The sequence below is a fragment of the Dermacentor andersoni genome, chromosome 7 (genome assembly GCF_023375885.2).
Source record: "Dermacentor andersoni chromosome 7, qqDerAnde1_hic_scaffold, whole genome shotgun sequence".
In the NCBI taxonomy this organism is placed as follows: domain Eukaryota; kingdom Metazoa; phylum Arthropoda; class Arachnida; order Ixodida; family Ixodidae; genus Dermacentor; species Dermacentor andersoni.
In genome coordinates this window covers 13,339,040-13,357,809 of record NC_092820.1, presented here as the reverse complement: position 1 = coordinate 13,357,809, position 18,770 = coordinate 13,339,040, and the positions used below count along the sequence as shown (strand labels likewise).

General features: G+C 48.2%; 1 protein-coding gene across 2 annotated transcripts in view; it reads right to left on the bottom strand.

Moving 5' to 3' along the window:
- d4 (double PHD fingers d4) overlaps positions 1–18,770 on the bottom strand; it is a 196,824-nt gene that overhangs the window by 94,156 nt on the left and 83,898 nt on the right. The window lies entirely within an intron of this gene.

Genomic DNA, 18,770 nt, shown 5'->3' with positions numbered 1-18,770 from the left:
AGCGAATTCATTCTGCAAGTGTTTAAGAAAGGTGTGCCACACACTCGAATTGTCACTTTTGAGGATACCTTCAATTTTGCACAACTAGCACAATACACAGCGGCATCTACAAGTGACAGCATTCTTGGCACAGGGCCAAGCTTATCAGTGTGGAAACGCTGTCACCCAGTGCTACTCACACTAAATATCGTGAAATTGAAAGTATCTTCAAAAGTGATCATCCAAAAATATGGCCCAAGTTTTTTAACACATTGCTGCGCACCTTTGGCCTAAATAGCCTGTGGATGCGATTTTCTAATGATGCCTTTTATGCTATTCCTGTTCTTGCTTTTCGCGTTTCATCAGTGGTCAGAATGATACTCTGCCCGCATTATCAATGCATCAACCAGGCATTAACGGTGGACAATAAGAGCAGAAAGAAATTGACATGTAAAATCATGCAAGCCGCAAATACAGCCTTTACCCATGTTACTAGAATGTCTAGTAAGGTTACAGTGCAGAAAATCCTTTGTATAGAGATTGTTCCAAATCAGGAATGTGTATGTAGCTTGTCCACATGCTGTGCAAGGAAGTGCGCTCCCTTCTACAGGTGACAATGTTACAACCTTCCTCTTCCTGCTGGGCTTGTTGGTGCACATTCAGTAAGCATTGTTACGGCAATATGCCTGAAGAAAGGCACCTCGTTTTTTGGGGGGGGTGCTGCACAGGCTGCCGCCTTCCGTACCCTCATCACGTCGCTGACTCCGCCCCCTGTCCCAGCTTAAGGTCTATTCGATTCAGCCAAGTTTCTCTGCACCTATTCACGGTGCACTGAACCTAGACCCTCGATTCCCCGAGGTGCAGCAGTGCACCCTGCACTCCCGTGCCCGATTGAAAGGGGTGCAAGGCAAGGTGCCGCCGCGGTGCACTGTACCCTTGAACCTTGCAGCGAGTGGGTGCAGCCCGGCACCCCCTGCACTTTTTCGTTTGAGGTGCCGTGTACCTTTTCCTGAATCGAACAAACCTTTATTTTGATGGCTGCCCTCCAACAGAACTCTGCGCCAATGTCTGCAGCTACGGAATCGGTGCTCTTTTGGTCCACCATCGGAATGGAAATGCCCTGTTATCGCCTATGCCAGCTGCCTTCTTTTCCCTACCGAATAGAACTACTCCACCAAGGAACTGGAGTGTCTTGCTGTCGTGTGGGTGGTGGGCAAATTCCACCCCTGCTTACATGGCCGGCATTCCACTGTCACTACCGATCACCACGCACTTTAACCTTAAAGATCCCACTGGGCGTCTTGGTCGCTGGGCACTGCGGCTCCAAGAGTACACTTAATCTGTTTCTTATAAGTAGGGCCGATTGCCCCGGGACACTGACTATTTGTCTCGCAATCCCGTGGATCTGCCTGAAACCTCTGATGACGCACCTGCGTGTGTACTCTCGCTCTCTGCTTTAAGCCACATCCGTGATGAACAGCGCCATGATCCCATCTTACGTGAGCTTATTCAAAAGCTGGATTCCGCAGCACCCGATCTGTCCCTTAACCTCTTCGTGCTTAAAGATGGCACATTATATCGCCACAACTTTCCCTCAGACGGACGCGAACTGCTGCTTGTCGTTCCTATGCATCTGCTTTTGAGCGTTCTTGGCTAGCTGTATGACGCCCCAACCGCTGGTCATCTTGGAGTTTCCTGGACCTACGATTGCGTTCGGTGTCACTTCTTTTGGCCCGGTCTTTACCGCTCCGTTTGTTGCTATGTCACTGCATGTGAACTGTGCCAAAGCCGAAAGAAATCCCATATGCCTCCTGCTGGCCTCCCTCAGCGCCTTGACGTCCCATCTGAGCCCTTCTTCCGAGTTGGTCTTGACCTCCTCAGTTCCTTCCTTGCCTCTACAGCTGGCAACAAATGGATTGCCACTGCTACAGACCGCACCACCTGATACATAATTACATGTGCTCTCCCTACCAGTTGTGCTATGGACATGGCTGATTTCCTGCGACATGATGTTGTCTTACATCATGGAGCCCCTTGTGAACTCCTCACCAACCGTGGCTACTACTTTCTCTCCCTCATTATCGATGACCTGCTTCGCTCCTGCGTGACAAAACACAAGTTTACAATGGCTTACTACTCGGAAACCAACGGCTTGACTGTACGATTCAATCGGACACTAACTGACATGCTTTCTATGTACGTCTCTTTTGACCATCAAGACTGGGACAGTGCGTTGCCCTTCGTTACATTTGCCTAAAATTCCTCCCGTCACGATACCGCTAGTTTTTCACCCTTTTATCTTCTGTTTGGGCACGACCCAACTTTACCTTTTGACGCTATCATCCCTGCTGGCTAACATTTGCGCACTGAGTACACCCGCAATGCCAATTCCAACGCTGACCAGGCCCGCCAGATTGCTCGCCATCGCCCTACAATATCACAAGACCACCAGAGGCACCGCTACAACTCCTGTCATCACGACGTTATCTACATCCTGGGTGCCGTTGTGCTTCTGTGGACTCCAACTCGGCATGTTGGACTCTGAAAAATTGCTTTCCCAGTACTCCAAACCCTACCGTGTCTTAAGACATGTAACAGACGTCACTTATGAGACTAGCCCGCTAGACTCTTCCTCTCCTTCTGTTTCGCCACCTAGAGACATTGTTCATGTATCCTGCCTTAAACTTTACTGCTCCCCTACACCATAGAAAGCACTGTGATGGTGCTTCAGCAGCCGGGGGTCACGTTATGGTAATATTCCTCTAGAGGAGCTTCAATAAAGAATACGCTTTTAATCTGGCGCGCACATTCGACCATATGATTCAGTCTCCTTGTAAATATATTCTACATGTGTTTCCCTGTTGTGTGTACCTCCATGTAACAGTATAAAGGAGCGCAACCTGGAACACGCACAAAGAAAGAGGAAAGGACGGATGCTGTATGGTCAACAAGATTTATTTGATGATGGACGCTTATATACATGCCTCTTTAGTCATGCACAAAGGGACCCACTCAAATTTACACATGCTTAAAGACAAGAATCTAGAAAGTACATTTACTTTCACTTCCTGTTTGAGTCGCCTGCACCGAAAGTTCCAGTCGAGTTTTCACAGCAAGAAGAGCTCTTGACTTCACCTCTCGTGGAAGGATTGAGACACAACCCCCACCCTACCCCCGTCACCTCACAAAAGCACCTGTGCAAGCCTGCACTAATCCCACTTGATGGTTCACTGGTAAAATAAAACAATCACTTGCCAAAAAATGCAAAAACAACAAAATGAGTAAAACTTGTCTTGCTCCACTTCGAGCGGACTCGCACGCATCTTTTATTAATTAATTAATTACTTTAACATCCCCTCAGGGCCAGAGGCATTATAGAGGGGAGTGGTGTAAAAGAAGATATGGTACATAGGATGTAAACAAGACACAGTGATTAATATGTCTAAAACGCATAGTTAGATCACAAAAAAAAATTTTCTGTGCAGTGTTAGCTGCTGTGTCACAAAAGAAAAAAAAAATCTATGATTATGCAATGTTAGCTCATGTTTCACGGAAAAGGCTGTTATCAGTAATATTTACAATATCAATGGGAAGGTGGTTCCAATTTATACACGTGCGAGGCAAAAAAGATTGGGAAAAATGATTTGTGTTACATAGATAGGTCTGAAGTTTATGGAGGTATTCAACATGGTGTGATTCATAATGTGGTCTTGTAAAGAATTGCGTGTGCAGTGTAGGATGATAAAGCTATGAAAGGGTGCTCGACGTGCAATTCTACACCGAACAGACAGTAAAGGAAGACTAAGATTTCATGGAAGAAATGCTCACAGTTCAATTATAATTACAAAAGATAAATCGAATGGAGTTATTCTGGACAAGTTCTAAGCCCGTTAACAGGTTATCTTGGCCGGGATACCATACACAAGTAGCACATTCTAATTTAGGACTCATTAGTGCTTTATTAAGTAGGTGTTTTAGGTTACAAGGTGAGCTAGAAAAGTTACGGCGCAGCCTAACATACGGTTAGTGTTGTTAATAATGTATTCAATGCGAATTGACCATGACAGGTCTGTAGTTGTATAGACACCTAGGTACTTGTAAGAGTTAGCTGTTTCTAAAGGAACATTATTTAAGTGGTAAGTGGTTTGTTGGCAAGAACCACAGGGCACATGTAGCACTTTATATTTGTTAATATTTAGTTCCATTAACCATGAATTACACTAGTTAAATATTGTGTTAAGATCAAGTTGCAACTTGTTAATGTTGGTTTAATTGGTTATTTCACAAAAAGTAACACAACTGTTACCAAACAATTGTGCATTAAGAGGATAGTGTAGCAGGCAGGTCATTAATATAAATGAGAAAAAAGGAGAGGGTCAAAAACTGAACTTTAGGGTACCCCAGAGTGTACATCACTGAAAAGAGAACTAAAGTCACTAGCTGTAACAACCTGAGTGCAATTTGTTAGCAAGAGCTGATCCACGTGAGAAGGTTAGGATCTAGATTTATTGAAAAATGGACACAGCGAAAAAAAAGAAAGGACACGAGAGAGCGACATGCACACAGCGCTGTACGCGTTGCTCTCTTGTGTCCTTGTTTTTCTTTTTGCTGGTCCTTTTTTTCAATATTTCACAAACAAGCCCAAGTTTCCACGCCAAATCTAGATTTAGTTTAGTTACTTTGTACAAGAGAAGTCTGTAGCAAGCCTTGTCAAACAAACTGAGTGCATTTGCTAGAAAGAGCTTAATCCACATGAGGAGGTTAGGATCTAGATTAAGTATACTTAATTTGCACAAGAGAAGTCTGTGGCGAAACTTGTCAAACACTTTAAAGAAATCTAAGAAAATACGATCGGCATAAGAACAACGATCCAAAATTCAATGCAGCTCGTGAGTGAATGAAACCAGTTTATTTCACATGAAAAAAAGTTTTGCGAAAGCCACGCTGTGCTGGGGTGAAGGATAAATTATACTCAAGAAAATTAAAAGAGGAGCCTAAAAGCTCCTGTTTAAGTAAAGGAGTCTAAAAAAAAAGTAAGGAGCCTAAAGAGTAAAGCCAAAAGCCTAAAAAAGGAGTAAAACGAGCGTAAAAAGAAAAGAGTAGACGAGCCTAAAAAAAATGGTCACTGTAAACTTCTTAACGCCTATATGCAAAAAAATTATGGCAATGACAAATAAGGTGTACTATGAAAACTAAAGATACATTACGAAAGTAGGATGATATACTAAAATATGTCAGATGCAAACATTTGCAAGAAGCACTAGTGCCTTCACAGTGCCCTTAATACGCAAGGGCCTGGAGGCACATGCTGTACAAAACTACTATCACAGCGGTGTTCTCTGGCGAGAGGATGTGCTATGAGTTTATTGGGCTACTAACATGTATTTGTACCCGCTTTTGTACCTGCACAAGCGAACACTACTGTAACCTCCTCGGCTGTACAGGCGTTCCTTGTGCACGTGGAGCACGCTATCCTAACACTCTTGTCGCCATCAACGACCGTCGATACCGCAGGCCCATCTCTGCCGCAAGCGGCATCCACGTATGCTACTTTATGCGCCAGTGTGTTTTTAAGTTTATTTAAAGAGCCTTAGCCCTGTGAGCTCTCCTCTCTTTGTTCTAGATAGGATGCATATTTTTAGGTAGGGGGAGCAATTTGGAAGCGTTTACGCACGTCCAACAGAATGTCCTTCTTGCCAATCGGGGCACCCACGTCGCATTAGATTCCTACCCATTCCATGATTTTTCTCCCCGTTTTGGACTGGCCTAATCTTTCCAACTGAGACGCAGCTACTGCCTCAGTGAGCTCAACTAGCGTGTTGTGACCCCCATTTTGAGAAGGTCTGTCGAGGTCAAGTTGATAGTTAGGTGGAATATACATACAACAGACTTTAACCAAATGCTTAAAAAGAATTGCCCACAATGACACTGCCTTAAGGGGGGACGCAGCCTTTGAAAACCAAAATATTGCAAAAAAGTCGAGTTTTGGAAAACAACATATTCGGGCGGTACGTCTTATAAACTACCATTTCTGTAAATATCAACATTTAATTCATCGCGAAACTATTTCAAGTAAGCTTACAACAAGCCGCGGCAGCCCCCGAGTGGCGGGCGAGCGCCCAAAATACCCCTAGTTGGCACCAACGCTATTTCTCCACCGCTCCCCTGAGCACCGCCATTTTGGTGTTGTTTTGTTCATGCATTCTTGTTCTTTATTTTTCCCCACCATCCGTGGTGGCGGCGGCAGCGCAGGAGAGGCATAAATCGCTCACGATTGGAGGGCTTGCGAGAGCTTTTCAAGTTTCCCACAGCTGAGACGCGAGGCTGAGATTGGGCGAAGCGCACACTCCTCAAGGGCGCAGGGGAGCCCACGACTCCTATTGGCTGCTGCATGCGATGACGTAGCGGTCTCCTGCATAATGCGTCCGGCCATCATCTGCTTCGGCTCCTCCATCGCCGGCACCCTTTGTGTGTTCCACTTCCCATCATCTATCTTTGCAGCCGTTCACATATTCTCCAAGTTTCTACCATCTTTACGAGACAATATTCAACCATCTTTGCAAGACCGTTGTTGCGTTTAGCCTGCCGATCGTTGCGCGGTCGGCCACGATGCGCCAAAAGATACTCAAGACGCTACACGCGTTCGGTGCAAGGAAGCGTTCTATGAAGCTCGCCTGTATGGCGAAGCTCGCCCGCATGCCGACCATGATCGCATTGATGGTTCCTGTGGGGCAGCTTCTGTTTCATCTATGCAAGAGCATGGTTGCTTTAAGATATAATGCTGGCTGCCACAGGGCAATCCAAGAGCTATGTTCATCAGTGGGGCTAACACCTGGCCACCTGGCCATTCAACGGGCAGCCGAGAAAGATTCTCTGCGCTTGAAAAAGTCCAAGAGGTGATCACAAGAGAAGGTGGAAAGGCCCCAAAAAGGAGAGTGCCTAAGGACATCTCCAGTTACGCTGCAGGGTAATTTTAGACCAATATATGTGCTCAAAACTTTCAAAGCTCACTTTTTCAGAATGACTTTCTTGGCTGGTGAGGCTGCTTGTTCTAGCCATATCTCTGTAACTGCTCATCAGATTTCCAGAAGTTTTTTTTTATTGTGTATCTGAATAAATTTCTGAGGGCAAGACAAGCCCATTTTTTATATATGGTCTGATTTGTGATATTTAATCAAAATTTGATTGATAAAATCTTAATCACCAACACTAAATTCGGTGGTCTGCTAAAACTTTTCAGCAAGGAAATTTAAAAAAGGGCTCTGTCTTGCCCTGAGGTATCCATCTAGGAATCATCATAGTGAATTTCACAGTTGCAGCACCTTTTGAAAATTCTCCAGGCCTGGAATAAGAAAATCATGCGCACCATTCCGACATATTGCTGTAACTTGAGAACCAATGAACATAACTGAAGGAAATTTTGTAGTTCTACAAAGGCTTTTGCTATGAGTCTATCCTGAATATTTCATTAAAGGGATACGGACACAAAATCTGAACATTTTATGAAAATACTGAAAGTGAGCCCTCAGTGTGCGAGTACCCCGAAAACAAGTGGTCACTTAGCTTATTTTTCAGCGGATGGCTTTATTTTTGGCGTTTTTGTGAGCGCACATAAGGCTGCCCGGCACAAGCGAGTTGGAAAGCATGATGTCACGACGCCCTCATCGGATAGCCAGCCGGCCGTGGTCATTTGAGGCGTGCCGCCGCCGCCGTCCCGAGCATGGATTCGGGTTCCGGTGCCTCTACCAGCGATGAGCACACGTCTGAAGACGAGGACCGTTCCAACTTGACAAGAAATATAACCGCTTACGGTTACGAGCCTTCCATGTCAAGCGAAGAAGAGCAGGCTGCTGTGGACGTGCCGGGCAGGCAGCCAGAGCGAGCAGCATGGTAAGCTCATTTTCTAGTAATCTTGAAGTGCAGCGGCAGCAGTTCGTAAAGTTATGTTACGTAGAATGTAAAATGAATAGTTTCGTGACCCACGCTGAGGCAGAAAGGCGGCTATTACGGCTGAATCATAGGTAACATCGTAGCTCGTCGCTTTGTGCTTACCTACGCTGTCGGCTTTCAACCGCTGCGCACTTCGTTTTTGCGCGACCAGGCACGGCATGTGTAGAATTTTCCAACCGTTTCATAGCCCTGTGTTTACGGCTACTGTCACATTCACGCCATTAGAAGCCATTTACTGGTTGAACTCGAGATGGGCGGCTGCGCTAGGGACCCGTCAACTAGATCACTTAGCTACATCGATTCTGTGATCATAGAGAAAGGAACGACTTTGGCTGTGACATTTACTAGGGAAATGCTGCGCGAACAATCAAGTCATGAGACCCGAATGCATGACCATGCAGAGACCTATGAAAATCTGCCATTTTTTGCTTCAGGTTGAAAAGCAACGTGCAAAAAGGCAATGTAAATAAATGCGCTGCGGATTTTAGATTACTACATATGGATGCTATTGTCTGGCATTAATTCACTGGCAATGTTTTGTATATTTGATCAGTTAAAACAGTGCTCATATGCTTTCATTCAATAATAGACGCAGCGAAAGTGCAACATGACTATTTTGTTTTGGGACAAAAACATGCATCCGCAGAGTGAACAATTTCTGTTCTTGCACAGCCAATAAAAGGATAATTTCCCACTGTTTTTCAACAGGAGCACCTGTTGAAAAACAGGTGCTCCTGCGGTCCCCGCTGCGGCTACATGCCTACAGAAAGAGAGAGTATCTGTTCCAGAGAGCAATAAAAGGTGGCGAACACAGCTGAGAGTTACGAAGGCATCACTAAGCACCTGCTCTTTGAATTAGATTGCCTGAATGAACAGGAGCCTTTTGAGTGGCACGCCAAGGCTTTTCAACACAGTCGGGCAGGTCGCATAATCATCGTCGACGAAGTGGTCCGCACAAATGAAGCTATTTTTTAGAAGTCTCCATGCTGGCCGTGATGGCTAACAGGCACGTATCCAAAGTTTACGCACCTTCTCGTCTCTGGGAAACGTGTGTGACGGCGTGTCACGACCGACAATGCTGTTATAACAGCCTTGGGCGCAGTAATGTCGGGGCATTTCCTTCTGCCATGACGAATGTGTCAATACCCATCGACAACCGTGGGAACACGCATGTAAGACGCACCACCTGCGTGGAGCGCCAACGGGGATAATGTTTCAGACAGACCACGTGCGAACATCACCGACGGCAATAAACGAACACTGCAAGGGACCGACACTCCGGAAAGACTGCGACGGCTGTGGCTTGGCAGCGCGCGCGCAGGGGTGTCTTGACGTCAAATTTCAGCTTCTTTTGGTGGACGCTTGGAGGCAAGGCGCAACAGAAAATCGAAAAAAAAATAGATGTTGCTTGTTCTTTTTTTCAAAGCAGCTTGTTGTATTCGTCATTTTCAACAGTTCAACTTTTGTTCTGACGCAAAAAAACCACCCACCAACTTTTGTGTCCGTATCCCTTTAAGATATCTCAATAAACAAAAAAGTTGGTATCCAAGGGTAGCCTCCCCCCTTAAGGGGTGTACAAAGAGCTACACGTTGACAAGGAACAAACTTGTCTGCAATGACTGCTACACTGCCGGATGAGGCATGAGCTTCATCATGGTCTTTTCGGAAAATTTTGCCAAAGAAAGTGTTTGCAAGTAGAATTTATATGTGTCTCTTGAACACACAGCAACTTTGGATTATGTTTATGCAGCAATACTTAAACATCATCAAGACTGTTTAGGAGACCTCAAAGTAGCGTAATGGCGTTGCTCGTTGGCTATGTCCAAAAGCTGGGAAATGGAAAGAACACTTGCAGAAGCATCCACGTAGGCGTTGGAGGGCGTGTGTACAGGGTAACGGGACAAGCAGTCAGCGTCCTTGTGTAGGCGACCAGACCTGTACACCACCGAATAGGAATACTCTTGCAGCTGCAAAGCCCATCGTCCAAGCCTCCCTGTGGGATCCTTTAAGGACGAAAGCCAACAGAGGGCGTGGCAGTCCGTTACGATAGAAAAGGGCCTGCTATATTGTCGCAGCCTAGTAGGAGACGGGAAAGCCGGCGTAGAGGACGTATGAAAGCACTTTATCAGAGCAGTCAATGCGACGTCGTTGTCGTCTCTGTTTTTTCCACTCGCGTGCTACTTCAGCGTCGTTCTCATTGCCTGGCACATACCCACGGCGACCATATAGGATGTGGATTTGCCCCCCCCCCCCCCCCCTTGAAAAAAATAAAAAGGAATCGTCCCGATGCACCAACCGCCGAAGGCTGTGCACAGACGGTGCAAAGTTGAGGTCATGAGGAAATGTATGGCTTCATATGAAGCACGTGCACAACCTCGGGCAGATGCCGCCGGCGTTTGGAGCAGTTATGGCTGTCGGGGACAACTTCATAATTCACATCGCTGATGCGGAGCAGAACTGTGTACGGGCTGAAGTATCTTCGCAGGAGCTTTTCAGACAGCCCCCGCCGACGAATCGGAGTCCAGACCCCCACCTGGTCACTGACGTTGTATGTGACGGGTCTGTGTCGAAGATTGTAGTGTCGGGCATCGTAATCCTGTTGTTATTTGATTCGCAAACGCGCAAGCTGCCTGGCTTCCTCTGTGCGTTGCGTAAACTCCTCGGCACCAGTCTCGTCGTCACCGCACTCGTGTGGCAGCATTGCGTCCAATATTGTCGTCACTACGCGTCCGTAAACGAGGTTGAAAGGCGTCACGCGTGTTGTCTCTTGGCGAGCCGTGTTATACGCAAATGTAACATATGGTAAAATCTCGTCCCAGTTCTTGTGGTCGACGTCGATGTACAGTGCTCACGGAATGAAACGCGTCAATTTAGGGCTAAGTAATGCGCATTGTGCTGCCTCGCGTCCATTTCAAGCATCCCGCCCGGGCACCGCCTTTGTCTGCGAACATTGGACTCCTCTCCCCTCCCTTGTTCTTCCTTCTCCCTGTGCGCCCTCACTCTCGCTTTCTCCCTCTCGGAGTGCCTTGTTTACACGACCTGCGCCTCTTTTGTTCTTTCGCGCTGCACGACTGTGGCAGCACCGCGTTTTTACGAGTATGTAAATGCACAGGATAAAGTTTTAATTTTCTTGGTGTTTGCGACTAGTTAACTATCTGAGGAGTGGCCGCAGCCCCAATGCGTGGCACGGAATCAGAACACGCATACTTTCGTTTCAACCGGCTACAGTTTGTGTCACATCAACGTAATTCCGGCGCGTACACTTACATCAGAGTCCTGGTCACCTTTGGTGACCAAATTCCTAGCAACATGACATGGTGCTCTCGCGTATTTTGCACACATGTAGGGTTCTACTAAATGCTCGGTGTCCCATTTCATTCCGTGAGTACTGTACATACTCATCATGTCTGCCAGAGTCTTATTCATATGTTCTGTCAGCCCATTGGTTTGGGGATGATAAGCCGTGGTCTTTCGGTGAGTGGTACCACTTAGTTGCAACACGGTATCCAGAAGCGCAGCCGTGAACGCGGATCCTCTGTCTGTTATGACCACTGCGGGAGCGCCATGCCTTAGGACGATGGCTTCGACAAAAAATCGCGCTGCTTCGGCTGCTGTTCCACGTTGGATAGCACCTGTTTCCGCGTATCGAGTAAGATAATCCGTGATGACGATTATCCATCTATTTCCGGCAGTAGACAGCGGAAACGGACCTAAAAGGTCCATGCCAATTTGTTCAAACGGCGCTTGCGGTATCTGAACAGGATGCAGCAGTCCAGCTGGCTTGCCAGGTAGGGCTTTGCGGCGCTGGCAATCCAGGCATGTCTGTGTGTAATGTTTCACGATCGACGCAAGTCTCAGCCAATAGTACTTTAGCCTAATCCTTGCCAATGTCCGAGTGTAGCCTAAGTGACCAGCGGTCAGCTCATTGTGACAGGCATGTAGGACTTCGTCGCGAAGAGATGGGGGAATGACGAGTAGGTAGCTGCTGCCACTAGGTGAAAAGTTCTTTTTATAGAGAACTTCGTGGCATAAGCAGAATGAAGGCAGCCCTCTGGCAAATAACCTTGGCACGCTGCTTGTTTTTCCCTCTAAGTAATCGAAAAGAGGAACAAGTTCTGCGTCCTCGCGTTGCTGGCGTGAAACAGCCACAGTATCTAGCACGCCTAGAAAAGCCGCGTCATCATTGTCGTGCACGGCAGTCTCAACAGGAGACCGAGAAAGGCAGTCGACATCGCCGTGTCGTTCCCCGGTTTGTATACAACAGTGAAGTCGAACTCTTGGAGCCGAAGGCTCCAGCGCGCAAGCCGACCAGCTGGATCTTTTAAATTAGTCAGCCAGCAAAGTGCATGATGATCACTGACAACGGTGAAACTCCGACCATACAAATATGGCCGAAATTTCAGGACGGCCCATACCAGTGCGAGACATTCTTTTTCTGTGGTAGAGTAGTTAGCCTCTATCCTTGATAGCGTCCTGCTGGCGTAAGCAATCACTCTTTCAGCGCCGTCCTGCCGCTGTACAAGCACTGCGCCAAGGCCGACATTACTAGCGTCGGTATGAAGAATAGTAGGGGCATCTTCATCAAAGTGTGCGAGCACGGGAGGCGTCTGCAGCCGTTGGCGTAGGTCATTAAAAGCCCGTTGCTGGTCTTCACCCCACACAAATGGGACATCTTCTCTGGTAAGATGTGTCAATGGCCATGCAATACGCGAAAATTCCGCGATAAACCGTCGGTAGTAGGCGCAAAGGCCCAGAAAACATCGCACTGCCTTTTTATCTGATGGCGTTGGGAAATTAGCAATGGCAGAGATTGCTTCAAAGACCGTCTTTAGCCTCTGTAAGTGTTCCTCGAACGTGACGGAGAAAACAATCACGTCGTCGAGGTACACCAGACAGGTTTGCCATTTGAGGCCTGAAACTACCGTGTCCATTAGTCGTTGAAACATTGCCGGCGCAGAACACAAACCGAAGGGGAGCACCTGAAATTCATAAAGTCCGTCGGGCGTCACAAAAGCGGTCTTCTCACGGTCTCTCTCATCAACTTCTATTTGCCAGTAGCCGCTTTTCAAGACCATCAACGAAAAGTAATGTGCGTTTCGTAGCCTGTCCCGTGAATCGTTGATACGTGGTAGCGGATAAACGTCTTTCTTTGTGATCTGGTTGAGTTTTCGATAGTCGACGCAGAAGTGCAGGCTGCCGTCGTTCTTTTTTCACCAATACGACAGGTGATGCCCAAGGACTGTTAGATGGCCGAATAACCCCGTCCTCAAGCATCGTCTTCACTTGCGTTTGTATTGCCTCGCGCTCTTTCAGTGCTACACGATAAGGATTCTGCCGAACTGGTCTGGCGTTGGCTTCGGTGACAATACGGTGCTTAGTGAGCGCCGTCTGGCTAACTCGTGATGTGGATGAGAAGCAACTCTTAAACTCATCGATGAGCTCAAGAAGGCTGTTGCGTTCCACGGGTGATAAGGTGGGACTGATGTCAACCACAGGGGAAGGCATAACCACGGTGGACGGCGCGAGCTCCACTGAGAGGCAGTCCTGTATTGAAGTAAATTCGTCGAAGTAAGCAACAGCTGTGCCTTTAACAATGTGTCGACGTTCCCTGGTAAAATCCATCAGCAGGAGTTCAGCATGTCCGTCGTGTACGTTAATTACGGCCCTGACGATGGAAACCCCTTGACTCAGCACCAGTGCGTCGGATGTGTTTCAGCGACACCAGTCTCGGTGTTCAAGTTGTCGCAGATTACAAGTACGAGGGAACAGCTTCGCGGCGGAAGCGTGACGCCGTCGTCGGCGATACGTAAGCGGGGTCACTGGTGTTCCGCGGGGTCGACGTCACCTGAGCTCGTAGAAAATGTGACGACGAGGTCACGGACATTAATCATTGCACCGTACTCTCTCAAGAAATCCACCCCAATATAAGTTCCTTACAACACTCAAAGAGAATGACGAGGGTAGCGACAAAGGTTGCACCGGCGATTACTATCCTGGCTGTGAATTTTCCAATCAGCGTCATCAACTGGCCGCCGGAAGTTCTGATGTTGGGCCCGGTCCACGGCGTCTTCACTTTTCTCAGCCTATCGGCCAGCTTTTTCCTTATTATCGAAAAGTGCCAACCAGTGTCGACGGGAGCGGCCACTTAGTGGCCGTCACTGCAAATGACAAGATCGGCGCTGACGGCTTCGGTTACAGGGGGTGTGGTTGGACTCGTCAGACTTGTAGAGTCGTCGATCGTCGGAGCTGGGGGCTCTTGGATATGTAGCCGATTTGCAACCTCACCCCTGGAGCTCGCTGCGTCTAGTTTCACCGGCGCGGGCTAGGAGACCTGCCCCTAGAGGCGTCAGAAAAATCGCGACGGGTCGGTGGGGTGTAACGAGCCGGAGAAGGGGAACGCGATCGAGGCGTCGTTGAACCTTCTGGCCGAAAGTTTGTAGAATTTCCGCAGCAGCTACGTGCAGCATCAGACACAGGGTAATTGCAGTTGGGAAATCTTGCATACCCAGCCACGCGGTAATGGCACGCGCAGTAAACATGTCCTGCTTCGCCGCAATGAAAGCATAGCGGCCGGCGGTCAGCAGTGCGCCACAAATCGGTCTTTCGAAGCGGGTAGCCGGCAGGGGATTCGCCATTGAAACGAGGCGCAGCGATCGACTGGCGGCGATACGGCATAGTTGGCGGCGGCTGTGACTGTCGAAAATAGGGCGTCGGGGGTGGTGCTGATGGTTGCGTCGTAGTGGTCGACGGTGTCAGAAGCATCAAAGTGGCGGGAGGTGGACGACAGACAGCTTCCGCGTAGGTTAATCGTCGCGGCACCGCCTGCCAGTCGGGCGATGAAAAGGCCTCTTGAACTTCCTCCCGAACGATGTCACCGACAGAAGCCACCGCTGGTGCCATGGGAGAGATCCCGAGCTGCAGGATCTCCTCTCGCACAATCTCTCGGATTACTTCACACAGAGACGTGCTGCAGCTCTCAGGTAGAATTGAAGCATTCATGGGCGAGCTCTTGCGGTCATATTGCCGGTACCTTTGCTGTAGTGCCCGTTCTATAGCGGTAGCCTCCTTGGTAAATTCAGCCAGTGTCGTCGGTGGGTTCCTCACGAGCCCGGCAAACAGTTCCTCCTTCACTCCGCGCAAGAGATAGCGCAACTTCTTTTCTTCGGCTTGCTTTGGGTCTGCTCTGTGGAAAAGGCGCGCCATGTCTTCTGCAAACATGGCAAAGCTCTCGTTTGGTTTTTGAATACGGGATTCGAGTAGGAGCTGCGCATTGTCTCTTCTGTAGGTACTAGTGAACGTGTCTAGCAGCTGGGTGCGGAAGGCATCCCATGTGGTCAAACTCCTCTCCCGGTTCACAAACCACGTCCGCGCACTGTCTTGAAGCGCGAAATAGACATTAGACAGCTTTTGCTGGGAGCCCCAGTCATTATAACTGGCGACACGCTCAAATTCGTCCAGCCAATCTTGGACATCTTCAAAAGCGTCGCCATGGAAACTTTCTGGTATCTTAGGATTCTGCAGCGTCACCTGCGATGGAGTTGCAGTAGCCATGGCGGAAGTAGGTAAACGCATTCCAGCAGGGTCCTGCAAAGGGTTGAACTCGGGCGTCAGGCTTAGCAGGCGGCGACTGTACCGGTGAACAGGAGTTTCGGCGAACGAAGGCGATTATGCTTTCGAGGTATGGCTCCGCGAAGGGGTGCCGAGCATGAGGCAATCCTACCCAGCACCTCCACCAAAGTCGCGACCTAGTAGGAGACGGGAAAGCCGGCGTAGAGAACACATGAAAGCACTTTATCAGAGCAGTCAACACGACGTCGTTGTCGTCTCTGTTTTTTCCACTCGCGTGCTACTTCAGCGTTGTTCTCATCACCTGGCACATACCCGCGGCGACCATATAGGATGTGGCAATATAAATAAGGGCGGAATTTCACCACTGCCCACACAATGGTCAAACATTCGCACTCGGTAATAGAGTAGTTCCGCTTCGCAGATGACAAAGAACGGCTAGCGTACTCAATGACACGTTCATGGCCGTGTTGAACCTGTGCCAAGTCCTCACCGATTCTATGGCCACTGGTATCGTGCGCACCTCTGTAGGGGCTGGAGCAGTGAAGTGTCCTAGAATCAGTGGGATGGTGAGAAAGGCGGTAAAACGAGAAAAGGCAGTGGCCTGAGAGGATCCCCATGAAAAGGCACACTTCTTTTTAGGAGATCTGTGAAAGGGCATGCTATGGTAGCAAAATCTAAAAAAAAATGGCGAAATTAAGAGCAAAGGCCCTCGAAACTTCGTATATATTTTTCAGACCGTGGAACAGAGAACTCTTTCACGGCGCAAATTGTCTCTGGGTCCGGTCGGATGCCAGTTGCATTGACAACATTTCCAAGAACAGTAATCTCACGGTGGCCGAAGTTACATTTCTTAGAATTGAGGTGTACCAGCCGTGCAAAAAACGGCAAATACAGCTGAAAGGTGCTCAATGTGTGTGCTGAATGAGGACGAGAACACAATAACATCACCTAGGTAGCAGAGACAAGTCGACCACTTGAATCCTTCGAGTAATGAGTCAAGTACCAGACGGCGACCGTGTTTGGGTATGGACCCCGATACGCCGACGAGGACTGAGTGAGAAACTATTGCAACACTACTTCGGACCCTACAAGGTCATCCGACGTATTGGTGCACTGGACTATGAGGTCGTGCCAGACGGCATTTCGCATTCAGAGCGGCGGCACGCACGATCTGTAGTGGTCCACGTGGTGCGCCTTAAACCCTTTTACGGACGCTGACGAACTTCCTTATTTTGTTGTATTCTTTGCTATGAGTGCTTTTCTTTATTACTTTCGTTTGTTTGCAGCATCGGGTCGATGCTTTTTAAGAGGGGGGTATTGACACATGTACTTATATTTATCGGGCGACCACGTTTCGCCGCCTAACAAATGTTATCGCACAGCGCGGGACGCCTGCATGTATCCGAAGTTTCTGGAAAGTTATCGATGCTTCTATCCGCTGTCTATTGTCGCCGAACCTTGTGTTATGTGACTTCATCGCGTGACGCGAATTGTGTAGAACTTTGTGGAAGGCACGCGGGTCCCAGCGATTAGTCTGGAAGATTCGATGACTACTGTTTAAAAGCCGACGCGCTGGACCCGCTGATCAGATTTTCGACGATCGCCGACCGTGTTCACCGCTATCGTTGTGCTATAAGTGTAGCCTGTTTTTGTGGGCACAGGTTCGCCCAATAAAAGTTAGTTTTGTCTTTCACAGTATTGCTACTGTGTTTTTCAACGTCACCACCACGTGACAATACGCTCAAAGGTAGCCCGAGCGTTGCATAGCCCAAAAGGCATAACTTTGATTTGGTAAAGACCATCAGGTGTTATAAAGGTGGTCTTTTCACGATCTAGATCATCGAAAGCGATTTGCCAATATCTGAACCGCAGATCGACAGACAAAAATACTGTGCCCCGTATGGGCAATCGAGGGCGCCATCGATACGAGGTAGTGGGTAGATGTCTTTCTTCGTTACATGGTTGAGGTGGTGGTAATCAACGCAGAATCTCCATTAACAGTCCTTCTTTTTGACCAGCATGACAGGGGATGCCCACAGACTTGACGATGGCTCAATGATGTCTTTTGCTAGCTTCTTGTGTACTTCTCTTTTGATGACATGATGCTCCGAAGCTGAAACTTGATAGGGTCTCTGATGGATGGGTGGATTATCGCCTATATGTATGCAATGTTTGACAAGTGACGTCTGGCCTAAGGGTCATTTGTTCAGGTCGAATATATCCTTGTAGGAAAGCAATAGACTGCAGAGCTGTTCAGACTCCGCAGGAGTGAGATTCTGGGCGATCATTTTTCTAATGTCGTTGTCAGTACATTTGGCAGACTGGAAAGGCTCACAGGAAGCGTCGACGGCAAAATCCTCAATGCAACTAACTTCGAAAGCAGCGATTGTAGCCAGGGTGATATGTTTAGGCAGAATTTGCTTAGCGAGCCCGAAATTCACCACAGGAGATACATCTGATTGTCTGTGACCCTCACTATTGTATGCGGGACAGTAACATTGTACGTGAGAGTGATGGCAGTTATGGGAGCGGAGATGTAATCACCATCGGAAACTGGCGTAGAAGGCGACATTTCTATGTATCTTAAGACCTGTGGTGGAAAGTTAACAAAATCAGTCGGCCTTAGGCGAATTTCGTGTGGTGTCAGAGGACCGTCCAGTAGAGGCAGGTCAAGACGCACAGTAGTTGAGGAACAATCGATGAGCACTTAATGGGCGGAGAGGAAATCTAGGCCTAGTATGAGGTAATGGGGGCATTGGTCAAGCACAGTGAAAAGGACAACAGTATGGCGGCCAGAAATGCTCACACATGCAGTACACATTCCGACCACGGTCACCGTGCTACCGTCGGCGATTCGTACGAACCGATTAACAGCAGGCGTAACAATTTTTTTTAAATGGCGGCTTAGGCGGCTGGTCATAATCGATATGTGTGCTCCGGTACCTATGAGTGCTGTGACAGGTGTGCCATCAAGTTGGACGTCAAGAAGGTTATGTCTCGTAAATAGCGTCAAAGGAGGATCTTGTGGCGAATGCAACATTGCAGCACCACCTCGAGGTGCCGCATTGCCTAGTTTTGCCTAGGTCGACGACGGCGAGCCGTCAAGAACCGACTGTAGAAGCGATGGGGTGAGAAACTTCGGGGCGAACTTGAATTCAGGAAGGTGTTTTGAGGAGGGGACGACCAACGGCTCTAGTAGTGATGGAATACGTAACTGATTTGGCCGCAGCAGAAACAGATCGGCCTGTCATCAGGTGTACGCCAATCCGGAT